Raw genomic sequence first — 26,058 nt, 5'->3', positions numbered from 1 at the left:
GAGTCAAATATGAGTGACCATGGCCTGAGAACACAGACTTAGGTTTCCGCCAAGTAGCATGTTCCAATTAGATGTTCATTTCATGACATACTTACAGTGCTAGAACAAAGAAAGACATAAAACAACATAAAAACATATAATGGCAGGCACATCATATAGCAAAATATATATGGGCACACCATATAGCAACATAGAGGAAATGCTATATAACAGGCATTGGCTTCTATCTGGCCACATTCTTAGTCATTTTGTTGGTGGAAGCCATGAGTCTGTTCATATATTCCAAAGGATTCACCTAGGAGTTGTTAAAGACGTTAGGTCATATACAGGGGAAAGCAATAACACTGAAGACGTTAGGTCATGCTCTTTCCCATCTTTCAAGATGGTGGGTGAAAAAGCCGAGAAGCCCGACACAAAGGAGAACAAAACCCGCAGCCCTGGCTGCTGGCGCAGCCAGAAAGGGCCACCCTAAGGTTAAAAAGCCCACGAAGGGGAAGCAGAAACCCAGTCCTGGTTAGAATTGGCAGGCACTCTGGTCTGCTATGTATTACAGAGAGGCCTTGTACGAGAGGAAATATTCAGCTGTAAAGTCCAAGGTTGAAAAGAAGAAGAAAAAGAAGGTCCTTGCTACTGTCACAAAATCAGTCAGTGGTGACAAGAATGGTAGTGTTCCGGTACTACCCGGGTAGTAAAGCTTTGTAAAATGCCTGGGTATTATCTTACTGTAGACGTGAAGGCAAAAAGCCCTTAAATTAGCACGTGAGAAAGCTGCGTGCCAGCATCACTCCCAGGGCCTTTCTGATCGTCTTCACCTGGCGCCACAAGGGCAAGAGAGTGGTTTTCCTGAAACAGATGGACGGCAGTTTGTTACTTGTGACTGGACCTCTTGCCCTCAACAGAGCTCCTCTGTGCAGAACGCACCAGCAGTTTGTCATTGCCACCTCTCCAAAAGCTGATGCCAGCAAGGTTAAAATCCCCAAATACCTGACTGACGCTTACTGCAAGAAGCAGCAGCTACACAAGCCCAGGCACCAGAAGGCCGAGATCTTTGACGTGGAGGAGAAATACGAGATTACAGAGCAGCGCAAGGCTGATCAGAAATCTGTGGACTCGCAGATTTTGACAAAGATCAAAGCTGCTCCTCAGCTGCAGGGCTACCTGGGATCTCAGTTCTCCCTGACACGCAGGACGCATCCTCGCAAACTGGTGTTCTAAATTGCTAACGAACTGATTTAACAGCTTCATACATTAATTTAAAAAAAAAAAAGGATGTTGGGTCATGTGAGGGGAATAAGGATGCCGCAACCTCTCTGTATCACGGAATTGGAGTCAAGCCGTCCCTGTGGAAACAGTTTCTTCCCAGGAATTCTCCTGCGTTCTGACTAGATTCTACACTTCTTTTGCTCATGTGTACTATATTGTCAAAAGGCCGCGTACTTCTCCCCAATTCAGCTCACCGTGGTTGAATGTTCCTTTGCCTTGGAAATAATTCCTGTGTTCTATGCACTAACAGATCTTTCTCTATGATTTCCCTTGTTGGCCATGCTTATTTAAGTGACAGTAATATTACCATTGTCCCTGGTGGTGCATTCCCATGAAGGGAAATCACAAGGTGAAGTGAGCCTGCTAGCCAGCACACAGCATACAAGATGGCAGCTAGTCACTCCGTCTTAAATACTCAAAAACATTCACAAAGTAGTGAGACTGCCTTATTCTATTATAATTTTTCTCTCGTCACGCATGTACACAATGAAATACATCCATACCCACTCCCCCATTTTTCTCCTCTTAATCCTGCTATACCACTTCAGCATGGTTTCCTGCCAGCTTAGTGCCTGCCCCCACTCCTTTGGATGACCCACTGTCCAATTTGTGCTGCCCCCATTGTATATGGGTGTGGAGCCATCCAAGGGAGCATGGGAAACCTTCCAGAGAACACACCTTCAACAGCACAAATGACTCTTCTTCTTCTGGAATCTCTTAACTGCCAATAATCCCTCATTAGGTGGTGAGGCCTGGAGAACACCTCCCCCATCTCTCTCCCATAACAGAGTTTTGTCTGGTTTGATCTTGTGCAGGTCTTGTGTAGGTAGCGACAGGCCTGTGAGTTCTTGAGTGTGACAGGCATGTCATGTCCAGAAGACAACGTTTCACAGCACTCCTCCCTATCCTCCCTCTGACTGTTACAGTCTTTCCACCTCCTCTTCCCTGATGTTCCCTGAGCCCTGGCTAGAAGGGAGTTGATAAAGATGTCCCCTTTAGATAGGGCTGAGAATTGAGACTATACAATTTAAATAAATTGAATATATGTGGCAAAATATTATTTAGCTTAGTACTGACATTTTATATTTGTTTTAAAATACTTAGTTAAATTTGATTGCACATTCTATTGAAAATTCTGGGATCCATTACCCACCATGACGTCAATGTGAAGAATTACCATTCTGCTTTGTGTATGTTGATTAACTTAATGGTTTCTTTCACCCAGTGGATCAGGGGTAATGTGGGACATTAGGAGAGATTTGGGAAGGGATAGAAATGGTCTTATTTGCCATGAATGTAGAGACGTTACCAGGATCTACTGGACAGAAGCCAAGGATGCTGTGAAATCTTACAGGGTAGCTTTATGTCTTGCAAACAATCATCCTCTAGACAAAAAGAGTTTATAAAGATACAAACACAAATAAAAATGTAGTGTTAATAAAGATTTAAAGCATTCAGGTAGGTATGGTAGTACAGTCCTGGGACTGGGCAGCGAGAAGCAGAAGGATCGGCCATTCAGGGTCGTCTTCCAACATCACCAGGGCACGTCAAGTCGCATCAGGACCAAGGCCAGACAAGGCAGCCTAGCCGGGGAAGGTGATCCACAGGCAGCTTATCCACAAACGAAACAAAGAAAGCCATGACCCAAGGAAGGTCACTTGACTTCAGCGAAACAGGATCAGATAAACACGTAAATAAACGCCAGTAAGCACATACTAAACATGAACAGAGCAGCCCTTTCCCAGGACTTTCTCAGGACAGAGCAACTGAAACACAACTGCCTGCCACATACTACAGATTACATCTGTGAAGACGTGAAAGCAAGACAGAGGGTCATATCCAGATTCAGGGTACACCACCAGATTGGGCTTTATAACTATGATCTGACGTCCAACAAGAATAAGCATGTCTTGTAAACTGAATGCAAATGTTTGCCACGGGAGGTAAGGAATGGCATACAATAATGAACCAGGGAATAAATTACACCTGAGGTGAAAGGCCCTCCGCCTTATTTCCCTGGAGCCCATCTCAGTTCCCCAAAGCACTGTTCACCACGGGCCATTCTTTTGACGGTGTTCCAACAAGTCCTGAGGAAGGCGGATGTCTGGAGTTCAAATCATGCCGTGTGGCACTGCTTCTGTGAAACTGAGGGAGAAACACAGCAAACTTCAGTCAATCTGCACATGTTTGCGGAATGTTTCAGGTCCCCAGTCAGTTTAGTTTCATTGTTGTTGTTGTAATAAAATACGAGGACAAGCCGGGCATGGTGACGCAGGCCTTTAATCCCAACACTCAGGAGGCAGAGACAGGTGGATCACTGTGAGTGCAAAGCTAGCCTGGTCTACAAAGCGAGTCCAGGCTGTTGCATGGAGAAATCCTGTCTTGAAAAACTTAAAATAAATAAATAAGTAAATAAGTAAATAAATAAATAAATAAATGGACAAAAGTAATGGGCTGGAGAAAGTTGGTTTTGTTGTTGTTGTTGTTGTTTTGTTGTTGTTGTTGTTGGTTCTTTTCAGCTTTTACTTCCCAGGTACATAGGCCATCACAGCAGGCAGGTCACTGTGGAGGTGGATTTAGCTCAGCTTATCCACAGTCAACAGCAGAGACGCATGCATGCACGCCTACTGCTCAGCTTATTTTTTATTTTTTACTTTTTATTTTTTATACAGACCAGGACCCAAAGGCACAGAACAGTGCTGTCCACAGTGGGTGAGTCTTCCCACGTCACCTAATGTAATCTAGGCAGTTCCTCACAGACACACACACAGGCCAAGCTGGTGTAAACCGTCCTTCCCTTTCAACTCCCTGCCCAGGTGATTGTACATTGAGGCAAGCAGACAGTGAGAACCAACTCCCCGGCCGGCCCAGCACACAGGCTTCTTCTGCCGGAGCAAAAAGATTTCAAAAGCGTCCAACTTGAGAGGAGTCAGAGTTTTAAATTGAAGCCAGAATGTATTTAGCTGGGAATAAGTGGGGCTCACGGAAATGTTAAAATTCTCTTTCCATTTATTTCTGAACATTGTCGGACAGTATAAGCAGTTCTATGGGTCTGATTGACACGGTGGGGACAGTCAGTGTGCCTGGAGCAAAATTAGAGGTGAAGGAGCTAGGCCTGGGGGGGGGGGGGAGGGGCCCGGGGCGGGGGCTCAGGGGGCGCTGGTGCCCCTGTGTCACGCGGCCCAGGGGAAGGCGGGCAGGGGAAACTTCTCACTCCGCAGCGCCTTATTTCTCTTCACTACTCCAATTTCCCTGCTTCATTTTCTCTTAATTGGTCCTGATTGGACGTCATCATAAATCAGAATAATTTCTCTTTCATGCTCTTCAAATTTTAACTTACCAAAAAAAAAAAAAAAGTCTTTAGCTTGAAATGTCCATAAAAAATGAATGTCAGTGGTTTCATCTTTAACAGGAAGAAAATGAAACTCAGACACTTTTGGAGTCACAGTCAAACTACCTCAGTATGACTGTGAATTGATTTATACAGGGCCTTTAAGAAACTTCATGTCCTTTTTGGAATATACTGAGCAGGAATCACTCTTGCACAAATCTAGAAATTATAGCCACCCGTGAAGTTAAATGCTATATCTGTCTTAGCCTGGGTCTGTACTAGGCTGATAATTTACTTCAAGACTCAAAAAGGCAATTTGACTCTGCTAGCTAGTTCTCAAAATGACTTATTCAACACTGAGTATTTAGATAAAGGCTGAAGACTCCTCTCCCCTTTCCTGTCTCGCTACCTCTCCCTTCCCCCTCCCCCTCCCCCTTCCCCCTCCCCCCTCCCCTTCCCCCTCCCCCTTCCCCCTCCCCCTCCCCCCTCCCCCTTCCCCCTCCCCTTCCCCCTCCCCCTTCCCCCTCCCCCTCCCCTTCCCCCTCCCCTTCCCCCTCCCCCTTCCCCCTCCCCCCTCCCCTTCCCCCTCCCCCCTCCCCTTCCCCCTCCCCCCTCCCCTTCCCCTTCCCCCTCCCCCCTCCCCTTCCCCCTCCCTTTCCTCCCCTTCCTCGTCCTTCCTACCTCTCTCATTCCTTCCTTATTTCTTTGGTTCCTTTCCTTTATCCTTCCTCTCTTATTCCTCACTCTCTCTTCCCCTCCCCACACCCCTCCATTCCCTCTCTCCATTCCTCCTTCCCTCCCCTCCTCTCCCTTTCTTTCTCCGCTCCCTGCTCCTCTTCCCCCTCCTTCCCTTGGCAGCTTAACCACTGCAGGTGCAGCCTTCACACACGTCGCAGGAGATGTGTAGAAGAGACAACTTTTGTGTGGCCAGAAGCCGCATACATCTCCTGACTGCCAGGGTTGCAGATGGCATCAGTCTACCTACTAGTGGTTTCTTAAAGTTATTACTTTAAGCAATCCAAGGCATTAAAGACATGTGTGCCTTGGTGCCTATGAATTTGCTAGAGATCAGATCTAGACTGTAAATACTGACCATAGGGCATTTAAATCACTTCATTCTGAGTAGCCCCCAGAAAGGGCTTTATCTAGCCTACCACCTCTTTAGAGAGAGAGCTGGAAACATTTGTGTCTTAGGTGAGATCACAGTCTTATTGAGATAAAGCAATTGTGTTCGTGGGATAAAATGTTGCCCGAGTTCTATGCTGTTAGTCATTTCTGGAAGATGAAGGTAGAGACAGTTGGAAAGATGAATGAAAAATGGGGCTGGAGAAAGAGGAAGGAACACATATGCCTCTATGAAGCGCCTACTGTGCACTAAGCACAGCACTGGTTATGTTCATTCTAAAAAATGAAACCACTTATCTGGCCCTTTTGTCTCCCGTCCAACGATAACTAGGTATATGATTTTCCGTTTTCAGATTAAATGCTCATAACTTAGAATCACCTTTTATTTCTCCACCTAGGGAGCATCTTTGCATGGGGGAAGGGAAATGCTCCCTGCCTTACTTAACGGATAAAGCATTGTCTCATACTGCTAAATGGGCATCCCTGGCTCTGACAGAGCTCTCTGCTCCCCAGGAAACTCCTCACAAGCTGTTGCAAGTTTTCCTGTTTCTTTAGCTGCAGCAAGATTAGTGATAAGAGACAGATGAATAAAGACTAGAGACCAATTAACAGGGTAGATGTACCTTATCTAAGCAGACTGACAGCCAAACAAAGGCTTTTCTCTGGTGCCTGCCTAGAAGGCTTTATGGAGAACAGAGACCCTGAAAAGGAGCACCTGTGTGGTGAAGGGCTGATTGATCCAAGCCCACTCTCACCCCCATTTCCAAAGGACTCTTAAGATTTCCTTCCTTCCTTCCTTCCTTCCTTCCTTCCTTCCTTCCTTCCTTCCTCCCTCCCTCCTTCTCTCTCACCCTCTCTCCCTTCCTTCTTTCTTCCATTTCTTTTTTTCTGTTTTTGATTTGTGCATGTGTGTGTGTGCTTAATATGGTGTGGGGAGATGTTCCTGTGCGAATACACATGGACCCTGAGGTCCATTTGGGGTGTCTTCTTTTGCTCTCCAGCTTGTGTTTTGAGTTTGGCTCCCTCCTAGAGCCTGGGAGCTCACCAGCTGGCTAGGCTAGCTGACCACTGAGCATCCAGGTTCTTCCTACCTCTGCATCCCAGCACTGAAAGAGGATAAATTGTCAGCTTCTCAAATGCTAAGTCAACTCAGACAGGCTTCCTTTTTCTGTTGCTGTTGTCGTTTAAGCATTGCTTTTCTTTGAATCTTGAATATATATGGAAAAGATGACTTTTTACAAGAATATTCATCTTTCTGTGTGATACACACACACACTCATATATAATTTAAAAATAAATATAAGAGAAAACTTTATGAAACAAACCTGCTCCTTCCTGGAGGAAAGGAATACTTTGATGTCTGATTTTTAATTCACACCGCAATGTGGAAACTCCCCTGATAATTTATTGACTTTTGAGAGTGAGAGATCAACCAAAAGGGAAAATTCTAGAAGGACTGCCATAGCCAACTTTGTATTTAGCTTATTCCTTTTGATAAAAAGACTCTTATTTTGTGTATGATATCACATAGAAAATATCTTTGTAGCATATTTTGATGAGTAGTGCACTATACCCCACAGCACTTGATAGCTTTGTGCTATTAAGTTTCTGTTGAAATATGGCCAGGGTTTCTGCACTCCGCTTCTAAGTTATAGGGTTTGGAATGCATTGAAGTTGTATTTGGTGATATTCTTCTCTATGTAAACTGAGTTTTTCTTTCACAACATAAAGGCCTCGTGTTCCTATTCTGTCTTTGTGACTAATGACGATATTTGACTCGTCTCGTCTTTGTTCATTGTGCACTCATATGTTTTTATCTCTTATGTTTTCCCCATTCGAATGGCATCTCTGAGAAACATCATTTAGTTGACCTGTTGAGTAGGAGTTCCTGGTTATTAATATGAGGAGGTGACTCATCTTATTTCTGGGCTGGCCAGCTGATTGGGAGAGTTGGAGTCAGAGACACAGCTTCTTCCAGTCCTGAGTGTAGGATGTCTGTCAGAGTGGGGTGAATGCCATTCTTAAAGCTTCTCCTCATGTGCTGACTTCTTGCTTCTGTTCTTTGTGGAACTGCAGAGTAGACAGCATCACTTGGAACCCTGAAGTTTAATTCCAACGTTTTGCAGACAAGCCAAGATGCCTAACTCTACTTCTGAGCCTTCTCACACTCTTGGCACGCTCCCTCTCTCTATTCTTCATGGCCACCAGGGGTGCCAGCTGAAATCTTGGGTGTTAAATGCCGTGAGTTTAAGAAGAGCTTTTCTGACTCCTTTGTCTGGAAAGAGTCTCTGTCCCTCTCCTATCAGGGCACTTTCTCAACTTTCTTCCCAGAACTGACTGCACATATCACAATGTCCTGCATTCTTATTTATTTTCTATAACATTTGAAAGCTCACGAAGGGAAGGCTTGTGCTGTGACCTGTACCACCATGTCCCCAGCATCCCAGTGAGGTGTCTGGTGCTGTGTAGGTACAGGATCCAAGGCCTTGGATGAGGACTTGAACCTTTGTCATGTAGCTGCATGAACATGTGCATGTGCACCCCGTGCCCCACACTCATCTGATTAAAAAAACAGAACAATCATTTGCCTCAATATTTTTGTCTTCTGACTGCCATTTCCCTTTCACAAAAATTTGATTCCTCAGTCCACATAAAGATTTTTAAGTTTGTGTTGTACAAAAGGGGCTAGTGTGATAGTGCGACGTTTATTAGCTGTAAAGTCTAAAAGTAGAATGGTCACCAGTTTTTCTTTTTTCCAAGGTGGAAATGTTTATTCTGAAAATGGAAAGTATATGGTAGACTCAAGGTCCAGATTTCAAGCAGTAGGTAGACTGCTCGTGTAAGAATCTCATGCTAATTATTTTGAGAATTTGGCTGCTTTAAGAAACTATGCTGAATCATATTTTTGAATACTCAAGTTAGGGTCATCTGCTGAGTCTTGGAAACACATGATGCCTTGAGTCCACCGCTTAAGGCATTGAGGGAAACCTCGAGTGGTCAGTTCCCAGCCTGTGCATGTTTTCTTGGGGATTAAGGTTATGACTTCCTGGGGAGATAGTCTACTGTGTTAACAAAAAGACCATTATTCCAAGTTTTTCTTCAGCAACTCAAAAGCCACTCATTCTGTCTGTCTTCTTGGCCAATGAGGACAACTGATTCCCATTTTCCATTTCTTTATTTTCATTTCTTTCCTCCATAATTTAGAGCCCCAGTGCCCATATAAAAAGCTGATGTGGCTCCTACCTGTAGCCTCCTGCAGTGGGAAGGGGAGAAGAGACAGGGCGGATCCCAAACTCATTAGCCAGCCAGCATAGCTGAACCAAAGAGGTTCAGGTTCAGAGAAAGATCTTGTCTAAATAAATAAAGGTGAGATCAATCTTGGATGGCACCTGATGTCTATCTCTGGCCTTCACATGTACGTGAATACACAATGCACGCACACACAAATACCACCACACACACACACACACACACACACACACCACCACCACCACCACCACCACCACCACCACTTGTCATTCTGTGGTATGCCAGAGATCAAAGGAGAATCACTTTGGTGTTTGGCAACAAAATTTATGTTCAGTGTGTTGATTATGTGCTTCTGAAAAGCAATAAGCTAATAACCACACCAACTTCATGATACGGCCCGATTCCTTGGTTAGAAGCACTATGGGACATTTACGTTGTGGCTCTCTGGGATGATGCATTTCCTGGAAGCGTGCCGCGCAGCCTTCTGTAGAGTGATCATCTCCGTCTGCCCACTCACCATATGGATTCCTGTTTTTTACTGTTTTAAGTCAGGGTTCAGGGCTTTTTTTTTTTTTTCCTTCAGCACATTTTTTTTTTCCTAAGCAGCCTTCTCAACTCTTGTATCACGAAGCTCATGGCTTGTGAAATCATTCCCGATTTACCTTTGTCAATCTCAGTGTTTAACACACGTGTCAGTAACCATCTGCACTCTCTTCATAGTGGCTCAGAAACTTGTCATATGAGCTGCCAGGGCCTGAAGGCATGTGGTGGGACTCAATGATGAATGTCCAGGAAATATTTGTTGACTAGGTGAGTGGACGGGCCTGCTTACTCCATGAAAATGTTTTCACAGGGCCAAGTTAAAAAAAAAAAAAAGAGCGAGCAAGAGAATTGGGGGGGGTTTGCTGGCAGTTTGTTCCTGTGAAATAAAAATGAAAGAGTTCTCTCTCTTTTTTTTCTTGTGTCTGATTTCCTTTTGCAGGTTTCTCCACCAACTGGCTAGTGGCCAACTTTGTCAGAGCTGAAACATCAGAGAGCCAGAAGAGAGGTTCTCAGCTGATAAATATTTGATTTACAAGGTATTGAGAGGTTTAAAGAAAGGGAAAGGAGTTTGCCTAATGGGAGTTGTGTTTAATATAGCAAAGGAAGATCACCAGCAACCAGGTCTCTTTTCCTTTGCAATGGCCGGTGGGGATCTGACTGCATCAGGCTTATTGCGCTACCGATTATGCTGGACCTGGCTGACAATGGGGTGAGGCTGGGGAGGACCGCAGTGCTCCTGATCCTACAACAGAAACACAGCTGAAGGGAATACCCTCAGATTTTTTTTCTTTTCTTCTCTTCTATAAGCTGTGATAAATATTGTATGTCTCAGCAGCATAGGGAAAACTGATTGATCCTTTCTCAGTGATATAGACATGTAGCTGTGTGTGCTATATGCAGAATGAACGGTGGATGGCGAGAGATTGGGGAGGAGGAGGAAAGAGAGATGCAGGCATCTGTGTGTAGCATCGCCGATAGCTATCTATCAAAGGGGTGTCAGGAGTGGGAGAACACATGATGGATTTTATCTCTCATTTAATCATTTGCTGCTTTCCCGTCATCAAAGTTTTGTCTCTTTACAAGTTTTGTTTCTCATCCCCCAACTCAAAAGTTCCAATGAAATAGACACAATCAGGACGCATTTGACTGAATTAAATACTTAAGAAAACAATGTGTTTCTTTTGTGTAGGCTCTTACAAAGGACACTGCTACGGGCCCAGCTGGCTTTGAGAACATCACACGTGAAAGTGCTCCACCCCAACTTTAAGAACGATGCAGACCGTTCTCAAAGGGGCAATACTACCACTAAGGGAGGAAAACTGATTCTTGAGGACAAGAAAAAATTTTTTAGATAGTATTATGGTTTATGACTCTCCACTGGGCTGAATACACAAATAGATGGTTTCAGTCTGTTAGTTTGGCCTCACTTTGCAATAGGCACCTTTACCTATGCAAATAATTAGTTTTGGCTGCGTGCATTGTTTTGGAGGTTCCTTCACTATTTAATGATATAAGCGCTTCTTTGTTCAGTTTTAAGGCTAAAATCTGGTCTGGGGGTTGGGAGGGAGATGGTTTAGTGGTTAAGAACACTTACTTAACTTGCAGAGAACAGGGGTCCAGTTTCCAGCATCCACATGGTGGCTCACTGCTGCCTGTAGCTCAGTTTCGGGAGACCAAACACCCTCTCCGCTCTCCCATGAGCTTCTCCATGCATGTGGTATCCATAAATAAGCTCATGCAGGCACACACGGTAAGTAAATACATTAACAAAATTTCAGACAATACTAGCATCTGAGTGAGATGTGTAGATAGATATTCAAGATGCACCCCTAATTCTTTGTGGATTATTTACTTGTTCTTCTAAATAAAAATTCTGAGAGAGAGTAAGGGCCGAGTGGGGGATGTTCATTAGAATTTTGGTAAGCTGTGGCATCTTCTGATTATAAATCTATACTGTAGACCTGCTGAAAGGCAGAAGATAACACATACAACTATTTAGACAATGGAGATGGGGCTTTGAATTCCCTTAAGAACATAGATATTTTCCCTAGTTCTCCATAGTATGAACATTATTCACTACTTCTTATGAAGTATCTTGTTGGCTAGCTTAAATTCCTAGAAGTAAAATAATTAAGCAGAAAAAAAAAACCCATGTTCTTTAAAATACTTTTTTTTTCTAAAGAGAGGATCAGGCTGGCTTTGAACGTGTGATCTTTCCGCCTTTGCATCTTGAACAGGTAGGTATATAGGTGTGTGCCATTGATATCTTGACTTTAATGCTACTTTTTTTTTAAATACTGCCTTCAGCATTTTAAAAGCAGTTTGCACTCCTGGCTGTCACATATGCATGTGGCTAACTTACAACAGTCTCAGAAGTATTGGGTGGTATTGTGGTAAAACCCTTAGTTAACTGAATCCGAAGAAAGGAAAATGGTGCTTAGAAGCGATGGTGAATGTGACCCGGGCTGGGGAGATGTTTAATGGTTAAAGCGCTTGCCGTCCAAGCAAGAAGAGCAGAGTTCAGAGCCCCTGCACCCACATCAGTGCTGGATAGGCACTGACTCAGCTTAAAGTCCAGCCCTAGGAATGTGGAGGCAGGAGACCCAGCCAGCTGAAGATGATCTGTACAGGCGAAGTATTGGGGAAGATTCCTGACATCAATTTCAGCCCTTTATAAGGACACACATGGACACACTTGCCTCATGCACAGATGCACGCACACACACACACACATACACACACACACACACACACACACACACACACACACACACACACGCATAAACACATCCATATACACCACAGACTCATACCTTCGAAGATGAAGAAAGTAAAATGTTTGAAGCATCTCATGCTTCTTAAACAGGTTTGTGTGATTCAAATTGATTGCATTATTTTCGCAGAAAACCGTGGGATTGGTAGAAGAGTAAATTCCCCTCACAGGTACCTTTCAAAGTGTTTCTCAGTTTAGCTTTTCTGTGCTGAAGACACGAACTAGAGATTCATTCTGTAGGGAATGTAAGGGGTTCAGAGTGTGCTGAGTTCTTCAGAGGATGGCAACTGTAGCAAGGACCGTTCCTGTACTCTGCCCGAAGTTTGGCTGTGAGTCTCAGCATCTGCTTCCATCCCCTGCTGGGTGGAGTCTTTGAGAGGACATCTATGGCAGGCTCCTGTCCTGTTCCCTCTCTTCAAGCACTTCTGGCGTCTGTTCTATTTGCCCTTCTGAATGAGCATTGAGCATCCTCCCTAGGGTCCCCCTTGTTATGTGCCTTCTTTAGGTCTGTGTATTGTAGTGTGGTTATCCTGTATTATGCGGCTAATATCTGCTTATAAGTGAGTATATCCCATGCGTGTCTTTCTGGGTCTGAGTTACCTCACTCAGGATGATCTTTCCTGATTCCATGCATTTGCATGCAAATTTCAAGATTTCTTTGTTTTTACTAGCTGAGTACGATTCCATTGTGTAAATGTACCACAATTTCTTTATCCATTCTTTGGTTGAGGAACATCTTGAGGGGGATAGAAGGACCTTATGGGGACAGGAGCTCCACAAGGAGAACAACAGAGCCAACAAATATGGGCCCAGGGGATCCTGTGGAGACTGAGGCGCCAACCAAGGCCCATGTATGGAGAGGACTGAGACCCTTTACCTGGATGTAGCTGATAGGCAGCACAGTCTCCATGTGTGTCCCATAATACAGGGAATAGGGGCTGCCTCTGACGTGTACTCTGTTGCCCACTCACTGATCACTTCCTCCTGGTGGTGAGGCCTTGCCAGGCCATAGAGGAAGAGGATGAAGACAGTCCAGATGAGACTTGATAGGCTGGGGTCAGATGGTCGGTGAAGAGGGCTCCCCCTTTCTCAGGACTAGGGGAAAGGGAAGCAGGGAAAAGGGAGGGAGGGTGGGACAGGTGGAGACAAGGGAGGGGCATACAATCTTGATATAAAGTAAATAAATTAAAAATAAATAATTAAAAAAGAAAATTAAAAGACAATGAAAACAAAACAAAACAAACCCCAAACAAACAACAATGTTGTGTTCAGTTCTGATGTAGCTAGGATCTCGGAGGTGGGGGTCCTGCTGGTAGAAGAAATCTGATGGGAGGGTTAGAGGGTTTGAAACCGAAGGACAGAGGAAAGTGGATGTTCAGAACCTAGCCTGTCCACCATCAGAAGCCTTGGCTAAATCTGTTTCTTCTGTGACCATCCTGAAGGATGATATGCCATTTCTTTTCTTTTCTCCCTTGCCCCTCCTCCACCTCCTCTTCCTTCTCCTCCTCTTCCTCCTCCTTCCCCCTCCTTCTCCCCTTTCTCCTCCTCCTTCCCTTCCTTCTCTTCCTCTTCCTCCTCCTCCCCCTTCTCCTCCTCTTCCTCTTTCTCCTCCTCCTCTTCCTCTTTTTTTTTGCCAAAAGACATTTTGAACTGCTGTGGCTTTCTGTCCCTGCTCTGAACTCATAATCCCAAAGCAGAGCAAGGTTTGAGAAAAATTATGAATGATGTTGGAGAATTGTACAGCATAAGGAAGGATTTAGAATTTCCTCCATGAAGACTAAATTAGGTTATATTTCACTGATATTTCAAGTTAGACTTTTTTTTTTTTATCACTTAGGGGACTTAATGTCTTTTTCATAGAGCTTTTAATTCTTTTTGTTCCATTTTTCTTCTATGGATACTGGATTCAGATCCATTGCTACTGGCATTCACAACTTACATAAAAATATGCACCAAGGCTAAACTGCAATGGGATGGAGTGATTTCTCTTGCATCAAAATGAAAGTAAGCTTCATTTTAAAATTTTACTTGTGTGTGTATATGCAAGTTTGGTATATATATACATATATATATATTTGTGTGTGGGTATGCATGGCTATTACAGGAAAGTGTCATTCTCCTCTGTAACTTCCCAGTGTATTCCTTTGAGGCAGGGTCTCTTATCGAACATGGAGATCACCACTTTTTTCCCCCTCAGACAGGCTTGTAGCCAGCAAGCTGCAGCAATCCTTTTGTCACTGATGTCCTTGTACTCGGTTACAGATGTGCTCACGACATAACAGCTTCCTGGTCTCATGCTGACACTGCAGATGTTGTTAACCACCGGTTCATCTCTTCAGCCCCAAGATTGGCTTGTAATGGTAAACAACATTCAACCAACAAGAAAGTTCTAGATGGTCTCCTTTGAAGACGAGACTAAAGAATGCCTGTGCTGTGGAAGATCCCCAACACTGGCTTACAGAATATGTAAGGAGCCAGATTGAGTTTGCTGAATGCTTCTTGCTGGGAAGGAATACTCCATTTATAGTCCAATGGCCACAGACTACTTTCTCTCTACCAGTTTTCTATATGTACTCATGGTTTTGTGTGACCCTTGTGAAAGGGTCATTGAACCCCAACAGGGTCGAGACCCACAGGTTGAGAACAAGCCCTCTAAATGTTCGCATGCCTTTGAACACAGACCCAGGCCATGGCTGTAGTGGATTTTCAGCAGTTCTTCTACCTGTGCTCCTTACAGATCTTACAAGAGGTCCAAAGAGGGAGAGACTGTCCATTTATACATGGACCCATGTGGGCCAATTTGGAGTTAAGAAATAATATAGGGAGAAGGAGAACTGTAGATGTTGACTTGATTGGTTTTTAGAAATACATAGGGAACTATAAAATGTTAATGGCAGGTGTGTCTGGGAAGGTGCCTTTGAGTGGACAGGCTGGAGACTGGCTGGACTAAGCGGGGAAGATCTGCCCTAACTATGAGTGGGTGCCATCAGTCAGCTGGCATTTGGAAACAGTCCCCTGACCACCTACTGGGACACCTTTCCCACAATCCGACATCAGAACCCACAGTCTCTCTGATATTTACATTATAATTCATAACAGTAGCAAAATTACTGCTATGAAATAGCAACAAGATTATTTTATGGTTGTGGGCGGTCACTGCAACATGAGGGACTGTATTAAAGGGTCTCAGCATTAGGAATGTTGAGAACCACTGGTCTAGACAGTGTGTGCTGTGGAGACGGGTGGAGTTCACCCAGCACCAAACATCAGAGCTGTGTGCCAGCTTCGCAAGCTGCTTCCCTCATCTCATACTGATGACTTCAGTTTTCAGTGAAGTACACTTCACAGATAGAAAAGAAAGAAATTCAAAGGTGACTTTGTTTTGCTTCTGATTTGGACACTATCACAATATCCATAAGAAAGCAGACAGCCTCTAAAGGGCTTTATCATCATAATAGCAATATTTTTAAAGTGATAAACTTCAAAACCAAAAGAGGTTTTTTGTTTGTTTTCCTTCTGGGATAGATAGTGTCCCGAAGGGTGTTCCTCTGGGAAATCCTTGTCAAAGGATTAAAGGAGTGAGGTTTATGGAGGCAGTGCCAGCTCCCATTTCCTTCAGAAAAACAAACAACAGAAACGTTACCTGCTGCAGGAGCTTGCCAGTGTGGATTTAGTGAAAATTGCACCTACCTGCTGTTCACTGACCCATCACAAAGAGAAAAAAAAAATCATCATCCAAGAGGCTTACTTGATCAATGTATTTCATTAGGATTCTGCCCCAATGGAAAGTGGCAAAAGGAGGCAAATATTAAGATTGGAGTCTCCTTGGCCTCTGGTTGTTGATAATTTGGCTATGACAAGAATCTGCTTACCAAATGGAGACCAGGAGACCTGGAGAAACATTCACTGGGTTTACTTAAGTAACCCTAGGTCTCAGGGTGGCAGAGCCTTCAGCTGTAGCTAGAACTTCCTCTAAGGAGCAAGATTTAGCTAAATCAGCTGAGTCGGATTCTCTTGTACTCTGTGAGGAAATCCTGGTTTTGTTTCCTTTAAATTCTTGATTGTAGTTGCCTATTTATCTATGTTGAGGGACAATGCATATACCCCAGTGCATGTGTTGGGGTCAGAGAACAACTTGTGGGTCTTGGTTCTCTCCTTTCATCAGCTATGTTTTATTTGCTTTGTGTGTATGTGTGTCGGGGGACAAATTGAAAGGTGACCATGACTTTCTTTATGGTTTGCTTGAACATGATCATGATATCCCCTAAAAAAAAAGTCAGCCCCTTTTAAAGACAGGTTTAATGCTGATAGGAGCATCACAGCAGAGTCAGGACACAGTGGAACGCATCCTCCAGACCTCCTTGGGCATCTCCCATACACATACCTAGGCACAAAAACACTTGTGTAATTAAATACGAAATCTGTAAGAATGGGATATGTTTCTAGATGAAAGGTAAATCTTGAACATTTGGTACACCCAGGAGTCGAGAGATAGGCAGAGAGTACAAGGAAGAGTAGCAGTCTTGGAAATAACCAACCACAACGTCTTATCTCAGTCAGGAGGGGGAGGGAAGAAGGCCATGAGAGGCAGGTAGAAGCAGAACCCAGAGCCATCCTGTGCCATTGACCTGACTGCCAGTTCTGGGAAATCTGCTGAGGGCCCAGTCGGACTCAAGAGGAGTTGACAGTGGTTGGTTCCAAGCTGAGCTGATGTGACTGCTATTCTTCAGATCCATCCTAGGATCATATTAGAGATCCCGCCTGGGGGGGGTGGTGGAGCAAACAGATCCCCAGTTGCTGCCAAGGAATTCACACTTCACAGAAACACCACAGAGAAGGCATCTTTCCCTGGAGACTTGATTGACACTGCAAAACCTCAAACGTCAGTCAGTGTTTTCCCATCTCCTTCTCAAAGTCAGAAAAAGCAAAGTCTTGATTATAGTAATTTATCTGATTAAATAATAATGCATCAAATACCTGGGAATCCTTACTTTCTCTTTCTCCTTTGCAGCCTCCATTCCTCATATCCTCCATCTGACCCCCCCCCCCCCCGTGAATCCCTCTCTCAAATATAGATGTCTAAAGGCCACCAGGAAGGGGAAGCATTCCCCCCACTGAGATGCTAGCTTGTGACAGGTGACTGTGCCTTAGTTTACATTCCCAGCAACCATGTGAAAAACACTGGGAGCATGTGTCTGGGACAAAAGAGCTGAGTGGGTGGACACAAGTGGAACTTTGCACTGGTTGGCCTGTCACCATAGCCAAATGGGCAAGCTCCTGGTTCAGTGAGAGGCTTTGTCTCAAAACAAAGTAGGAGAGTGTTAGAGGAAGTCACCTTGTGTTGACACCTCTGCTTCCCATACTCAGGTGGAAGCACACCCACATACCCATGTGTACACATAGGAAGGTGTGCACATTCATACACCATGCACACATGAAAACCCTCCCATAAAGCCAAGAACAAGAAAACAATGAAATTACAGTTATCCCTTGTCTCCAAGGCTGTTATAAGTGAGTCAGCAGTGAATGAGAGACTTTGCTGAAGCTAATGTTCACGGTTTGCTCTGAGGGGTGCATGTACTCATCTCTGGATGACCGCAGGGCCATCTAGGGGTGACCACTAGTATGCTCTTAATTCTTTAACTGCCTTCCTATTACAGTTTTTAAAACTGCAGTAAGACATACTGCACATAAAAGTTACCGTTTAAACACGCTCATCTGTATGTCTCCCAAGGGAAATCTGCCTCTTTTAAAATCTATTTATATCAGATACAATGGAGAGCCGACTGCAATACCGTCAAGGAGAGAAGGGCTTCCAAGGATAACTGGGTAGGGTATGTGTGTGCGAGGCTGACTGAGACATCACCCAGTTGGAGAAAGGAGTGAAGGCCTGTTCGTGAGCATCTGAACTGTACTGAAATAGGGAAAATGTCAGTAATTTTAGTGGCCTTGTCCAGGGGATATAGACTCCTGTTTGCAGTAAGTCAAGCAAGTACAACAGCAGGCACATAAGAAAGTGTGAAGGAGAGAGATGAGGCTGCAGAGGAGCAGTTGGAAGAAGTCCTGAGGCAGGAAGATGGGACAGAACTTTTGGCAACTAAATAAATAAGAAGAAACCTTGCGGGTGGGGGGGGGACCCATGTAATTGGGGTCTGGGGACATGGTTCAGTTAGCAAAGTGCTCGCTAGACAAATATGGTGACTCCAGTTAGGATCCTCAGCATACAAATAATCTCATTCCTGAAGAGGTGAAGGCAGGGTCATCCTTGAGCCAGTCTGGTAGGATTAGTGAGCTCCAGGTTCCGCAAGAGACCGTCTCAAAAACTCAAATGAAGTAAAATAGGGGAGGACACCTGACACTGACCTCCAGCCTCCAGACACATGACACTAAAGGACATGCCCACACATAGACATACACATAGCAAACACACACATATATAGTGTATATTCATATAGTACATACAAACACACACACACACACATACTATAAAATTAGAGGCTTACTAGATGAAGATGAATTAAAAAAGAGTTAAATTTTAGCATGGACTCATTACAAATTTTCTTACTTAATAGAGATACATTCAGCTACCAGATTTGAAAATATACACAATAGGTGACAAGATTAGGTCTCTGTATGGGACTAAAGGTTAGTGCCCTAGAGGTACATGTGTAAAAAATCTTCAACCTTCTGCATTCTGGCAATTCCTCCATCCATCTTTCCATCCATCCATCCCCCATCCATATAATATGTAATTAAACATTTCTTTGACATTTTTGACAACAACAACAATAACAACAACAACAAAAAACCCTTTCAAAGTTGTGAGCAAGTTTATTCCTCTTATGATCCTTGTGTTTGGAGGTCGAAGAGGAAAAGAGTGAAAACATAATTATAAAAGAAAATATCGTGCTATGAAGAAATTACATTAGAATGATAAAATAAAATATGTAGTTTCAAAACCATGAAATAAATTATTGAATGCTCGTTCTTCCTTTCTCTGTCTTAACACCCTTTATTATTCATTTTCACACATTTTTACTTTTATTCATTTGTGCATGTGTATGAGTGTGTGTGAGAGAGAGAGTGAGAGACAGAGACAGAGACAATGAGAGAAACAGAGAAAGAGAGAGATACAGAGAGACAGAGACAGAGAGACAGAGTCAGAGACAGACAGACACAGAGAAAGACAGACAGACACAGAAGGAGACTTAACTACAGCACATATGTGGAGGTCAGAGGACAGTGTACAAGAGTGGGAATCTGTCTTTTTCTAGAATGCAGATCCTGGAGACTGAACTCAAGTTGGCAGCAAACACCTTTGCCCACTCAGCCGTCTTGCCCATCTTCTCTGCACATTTTTATGGAGGCCAGATTAAGTGCTGAGCATAGCTAGCTCCTATTTCATACTACTTAACCCACACTATGACAAAAGTGAGCACAGTAGACCATCAGTCAATTATTTAAAGGATTCCTCTATTTGTATGCTTAGACTGTACGGAATGAAGAATACAGGATTTATCCAAAGAGCGGACAGAAAATCGCGAAGCATAATTAAGAGAGGCGCAGGTTAAAATTAGATGACAGTGAGCCTTATTGGCACAAATAATGACTCCATCAATGTGGCGTTCGAATAGCAGGAGGCCATCATTCATTCCACTTTTGTGTCTCATCTGCCTTGGGAAGTTGGAGAAAGCAGGGCATCTTGCCAAAGTTAGAAGCAATTTGAATTGTACATATGAAGAATGCTGACCGAAACTCGTGCATGCCTGTATTTGAGTTTTGATGGCTGGCAAGATGAAACTTTAAAGTTCAACGAAAGTGGGAGTGATGTGGAGGAGTAAGGGGTAAGTGGGATCAAAATCCGTCCTATGAAACTCTCGAAGAATTAATAGAAGTATTTTAAAAAGAAAAATGAGGGGTGAAGATGAAATAGAGATGAAAGACCCAGTGAGTTTGGGTTCATTGCAAAGAATCAGAGGCAAATGAATTCACACCCTCTACAGAGGGAAGGAAAGACAAAGCTGGGAAGCAGCGTTCATCAAGCCACAACCTGGAAGTTGTTATGTTTGTTCACAGAGTCTAAGCACGTTGGCTGGGCGACCGACAAGCACAGGGCAGCCTCCTCCAGTAAAGAAACTGTCGGCGACATAAACCAAACATTTTCCTTCCTAAGTCGCCTGGTGATAGCAATTTATCTTTCTCAAGCCAGGGTGGAGACGGAGCACTGCACGCTAATGCAGATGGGGGACCTTCGTGCCCACCTCATATGTAAATGCTATAATGGGATTTACCTGACTTCGGGATGTGGTCAAGTGGGGGCTCTCCTGCTTCATTCCCATTCGCACCCCTGCTCACAAAGGCTACCCAGGTTTCTGGAAAATACCAGCGATCAGTAGAGAAGAATCATCACACTGAAGCTTTGGGCAAGCGTGGGTTTACCATAAATTCCTAACTGATCCGAAATCCCAGTCAAGAAAGTTCCCGGTGTCTTAGAGTGGAAGTGGTTTATCTATAAGGGACTAAGGCAGGGGTTGTAACTAATGGTGTCTTGCATTTCAACACTCATGAATACATTCTTTCCACCTAAGGCATATAAATATACATTCATGAAGGAACCCACACAATTCCTTTATTTTTAGGAGACCACGTTAAATATTTATGCCTCTCTGTCCTCTTAACCAATTCCTTTCCTCCAAGAAAAAAAAGTATGTATGTAGTGTGATTAAAAATTTACCTTGTAACAAATAACTTCAATTAGCACCTTCCTCCCTCCCATTCTCAGAGCTGGGCTGCGTCGTGCCATAATGATCACTTTTGAACCTCAGACTGGGAAGACACCCTATCAATGGTGGCAGGCAAGTCAAAACACAGTGTAGAGTTCATATCAATCAGAATGTCAAATGATCTCATTAGAGTCTCGGGCCTGTATGTGGGTGCATTTCAACGGCTCTGCTTTTCCTACACGGAAGTTTAGCGAAGATGAAGCCGTTTAGCGGTGACAGTTGGCTAAGGCAGCCCAAGTAGAGGCTTAGATGAAGTGTGTCAGTCATGTTTCAGCAACTCTGCCTCTACAGGAGGCCACTGGGAGGAACCGCTGTCACACAGCAACTGCCCACGTGGGTGGAATTCTTCCTATATAACATTCCTCCTGTAAATTTTATAACTTCTTTGTGAGCCTTTTTCCCACTGTGACTGTATTCACCATGAAAATTAATTCTCTGAACATCATAGCCTGAAATTATTATTTAATATACTGTTATTTTTTTGGAAGAAACCTCCCTCAGTGTTGGAAAATAATATATTGAAGAGATAGACTTTAGAATTTACATGAATAAATAATGTATTGGGTCCTGGAGTGTGGCTGAGTGGACAAGAGGGCTTGCTGTACAAACGTGAGGACCTGAGATTGAATACTTAGCAGCCACACAAGAAACCTAGCACGACTGCATGTGCCTGCCCTGGTATTTGCCGGCAGAGATGGGTGGATTCCATGACAGCCTTAGCCAGCTTACCTAGCAGGAATTTAGGCAGTTCAGCCAGAAGCCCTGCCCCAAGGCAACGAGGTGGAGAGTGGTCAAGGACGGCAGCTGATGTCCTACACTTACACTTATGGCTGCAAACACTTGCACACCCATGTATATACACCACACACAAGGACACATGCAAAGAAATGATACATTAGTATTACGTAATTAAACGACTCTTACATATTATGCCATCATATATGTGATATTCAATTTCAAGCTTTACTATTATTCTTCAACTACCCCGAAATATTTTCTTTTAAAAATGTCTATTATCCTTATTTAGCTTAATTTTGAGAGTCAAATATTGTTTCTGGTGTTGTCCCCTGCTGTTGGAAATCCAAATGTCTGTAGGTAGCACTTAGCATACTCTAAATACATGCTTAGGGCAGGTGTACAAAGAGCAGAAAGCCTTGGCTTTCCAAGGGACTGGGTCATAGGTCACTCAGGGACCATGTTGACCATTTTACATATTTCTTTCTCTAGCAGGTTGGTGGCCATCAGATCCTCATAAAATCTGGAGCCTTTGAGTGTGCAAATACAGATATCACATAAAACAATGATCACGTTTAACACATGAGGAAGTGAACTTGAAACAAGCACCATGTGTTAGTTAAGCACGGATGTTATGCAGTTTTGACTTTTTTTTTTAAAAGGGGAGCTCCTTGAACTGTGTTCTATGACAAGCCACAAGTTCTATAACTTTTGTTGGAAAGTAATCAAGAAACTCAGTCACACAATGGTGTCTGAATGGAGCGGCCTCTCCCAGAGAGAGCTGTGGTCAGCACCATCGCCACCAGTTGAAAGAGGATGGTCTCCTTCTAAAGGATTCTCCTGAGGGAGCTTGCGTTTTTCTAAACTGAACATCCATCTTGGGATTTTCTATGTTGGTTCAATACTTCAGCGAGAGACATTTATGAACGATGTTTGATAGACACTTTGATTAATGTAAAGAAATAATACTTTGAAAAACGGAAATCGTTTATTTTTATTTTCTGTATATGTGCGAGTATCTGCATGTAGGTATGTATACAGCAGGTATATCTGGTACCCACGGAGGCCGGAAGATGCCATGGGATCCCCTGGAACTGGAGTTACAGATGACTGTGAGTCATCCAATATAAGAATTTGAAGTCAAACGGATCCACGTCTTCTGTGTGAGCACAAATGCTCTTAGCTCTGAGCCATCTCTCCACATTCCTTGGGAGCTGACCAAGAGGTTGTTTTGTTTCTAGGGAGAAGTTTGGCTTTAAAAAATGAATTTTTACTTTGAGATCTTGAAAAGTTTTAGTGAGTAAACTAACAACTAACAGTGATCCGAGAAACAGGAAGACATGTCAGCAGACAACTGCAATGGGGAGAATTAAGTGCTACAGAAAGAAGGATGCTTGCCAGGGTTTCCGAGGTGGCTCCGCCCCTTCCATATGGGGGTTTTGGCAGCAGCAGGGAGTGGGTGGATTTGCTGAAGAGATGGCACTCAGGTCAGCTTAAGGAATGAAAGGACTCTTCAAATAGGGACTTCAGTCTTCCTACTGATGGTTTGTTGAGTGTGAAGGAGACAATGAGAAATAGGATAAAATAAAAGGGACATTATTATGTAAGAAGTTACTGTGGCATTCTAATTGAAATGAAAGTTCCGCTTGAAATGGAGTATAAAGTTATAGCATTTTAAGTTTATGCAGCACTTTCTGCTTTTCCTGAGCAATTCCTCATCGCCTTAGCATTACCTTGAAAAGTATTTTAAGTTTTAATATATTTATTCATATGTCTTTTAGGCTCTGTGAATGAATATTTTTCCAGAATTAGAAATTCAGTGATACACTAGACATTGGTCCTGTGTTCACAGAATATTCTTGCTAGGCTGTGAAGACCTTCCTGGGTAGGAGGCTCAACTCTCTTTGAGGGCAAAAGTATTGGTAGCATAGATACTCAGTGTTGTCTGTTGAATGGATATTTGAACATATTTTAATAAGGTAGTCATATAAAATTGTTTCAATTGGCAGAAGTTTGGGTGTGAAAGACCACATATGTCCTAAAGTCAAAACTTCTGTCTTTAAGTCTTTGTCTGGATACTTCTGGAAGTTTTATGTCACCTTGTCCAGCTTCAATTTCATTCTCTTGAGGTCAATGCAGTTTAGTCACACAAGAATGTTAGGACACTCATTTCGCTTTGTCCTTTTCCCTTTTGAGTCAGTCTAGGAAGCCACATCATGGAATGGTGCTGGACACGGTCAGAATCTCTGAGATATGCCACACCCCCGCCCTCAACACCACAAACACTCCCATAGGTGTGTCTCCTAGGTGAGATTCTAAATCCAGTAAAGTTGAAATTCAAGACCAATGACCTCATACCTGAGAACTTGTTAGGGTCCCTTTGGCTTCTGAGGACACCAGGCATGGAAGCGAGGCTGGCTTTAGTGTCCCGGGCTGCTGCACCTGAAGGCCTGGTGAGGAGTGGAGATAGGAATTTGGATCAAGATCCACTCAGAGTCGTAGAAGCTGGTGGTGTTCGGACTCATGGGAAGATCCCCCTTTTGGGGGCGTCTCACAGCTTTCCACAACATCACTCCAAGGATGCCAACTACCAGGCTACCTATTGCCGCCACTGGCACTCCCAGTGTAGGATATTGGGGAGGCTCTTCAGCCTGGGCTGGGAGAAGCTGACTGTTCCGAGGGGTGGGGAGGAAAGGGCTTTCAGGTGAGGGGCACTTGAATTTGGTTCCGCCGTATGTGAAGTTATTGGAGGTTGACTTCCCGCCCATTGGTTCTAGCATGTTGTTCCAGAGGGCAATGGCCATCTCAGCATGCCCACGTTCTGAGAAGTAGAAACAGTCTTCCGAGAAGAAGGTGAGGTTTATGCCCCTCGCTCATTCAGTGGGAGAAGGGTATGCCGGAAGAAAGGCTGTAAAATGACTGCAAAGTCCTCGCGCTGCATGTACTGGTGCACGTACATACGTACGTACGTACGAGAGCCCAGAGATGCCAGTCTGGAGGGTCCAGTTTCCTTTCATCTGCTCCTGCATCGCCAAGGGGACTCTGAGAGTATTTAAAGCAACTGCAGTTGTTCTGCGCTGCCAGCGGCATGGCGTACTTCCCACCTCGGGCCTGGTGCAGGCCAGCCAGCTCCGTGATCTCCAACGCTTCCTTTCCGCACATCTGGAGATCACGCATTTACCTTTGTTTAGATTTTTGAACTAGTATACGTCATTTTGATATAAGTTCAAATGAACTTTCCAGGCCAGTCAAATGGCTTGAAGATGAGCTGATTTTTACTTACATCAAGTCCTTTATTCAGTCTTGGGTCTTCTTTCATGTGAAGTGTCCTCAGAGAAGGTTAGAGAGTAATGTCCTGTTTGCTGTTCAGCATCCTACCACAGCATAGAGGCTGTGCATAGTCATATGATGAGAAAGTTCATCAGAACACATTGAGTAACATCCAGAAATCCACAAGTAGCACTCTGCCCAACCAGCAATCTATCAGTAGGTACCCACTGAGCTAAATGCTTAAAAAAAAATGTCACCAAGTCTAACTAAAACCAATAGATGTTCATATGTAATTTTTACTTCAATGTAGTGAAGTGCTTCTCAAATTAATGCCCCTTAATTCTTAGCATATATTTAATGAACAGGATGATATGGCATTTATATACATGTATACAATATATACTTCAGTCATATTCACCCATGTATTTCCTTCTCTTGTCTCTATTCTCCTCCTACTGGTGTGTTCACCCTTTCTCCTCCCAAATACTTTGCTTTATTTCTTGTATGTGTGTGTGTGTGTGTGTGTGTGTGCGCGTGTGTGTGTGTGTGTGTATGTGTGTGTGTGTGCATGCTTGTGCGTGCTCCCGTGCCCACATGCATGTGTGTGTGTTGGCAGTAATAGTAGATTCTGCATTTGAGAGAAAATTATTTTTCCTTCTGAGTTTGGCTAATTTTGCTTGCCAAGTTGTCCAAGTTGCATCTGTTTTCTGTCCATATTTTGTTAGTATTTGTTACTTGGTAGTATATTTTAACATACATATAGCACATTTCCTTTATCCACTCATTTGTTGATGGGACTCTAGGCTAACTCCGTAAGTGGACTATTATGAACAGTACAACATCGAACATTGATAAGCAGGTGTCTTCGTAGCACACTTGTGTAGCCTCTACTGAGTCTTGTGGGGTACTTCCATTTTCACGAGTTGTCATAGTGATTTCCATAATATCTGTACCAACTTATATTCCTTTTGATAATAAATAGAAGT

The 26,058-nt window shown here is 43.6% G+C and overlaps 2 pseudogenes across 2 annotated transcripts; one reads left to right on the top strand and one right to left on the bottom strand.

Moving 5' to 3' along the window:
* Nucleotides 1–382: 382 nt before the first annotated feature.
* Nucleotides 383–1,215, top strand: LOC311588283 (large ribosomal subunit protein eL6-like; annotated as a pseudogene). The gene has a single exon. The product of its transcript is annotated as a large ribosomal subunit protein eL6-like (transcript).
* Nucleotides 1,216–24,222: 23,007 nt separating this feature from the next.
* LOC311587789 (phospholipase B1, membrane-associated-like) lies at nt 24,223–24,831 on the bottom strand (annotated as a pseudogene). Its single transcript has one exon. The product of its transcript is annotated as a phospholipase B1, membrane-associated-like (transcript).
* Between the last annotated feature and the right edge of the window lie 1,227 nt (nt 24,832–26,058).

The sequence above is a fragment of the Acomys minous genome (genome assembly GCF_964271855.1).
Source record: "Acomys minous genome assembly, chromosome: 17".
Lineage (NCBI taxonomy): Eukaryota > Metazoa > Chordata > Mammalia > Rodentia > Muridae > Acomys > Acomys minous.
Note: the sequence above shows the minus strand (reverse complement) of the source record. Positions and strands in the feature narration are given on the sequence as shown.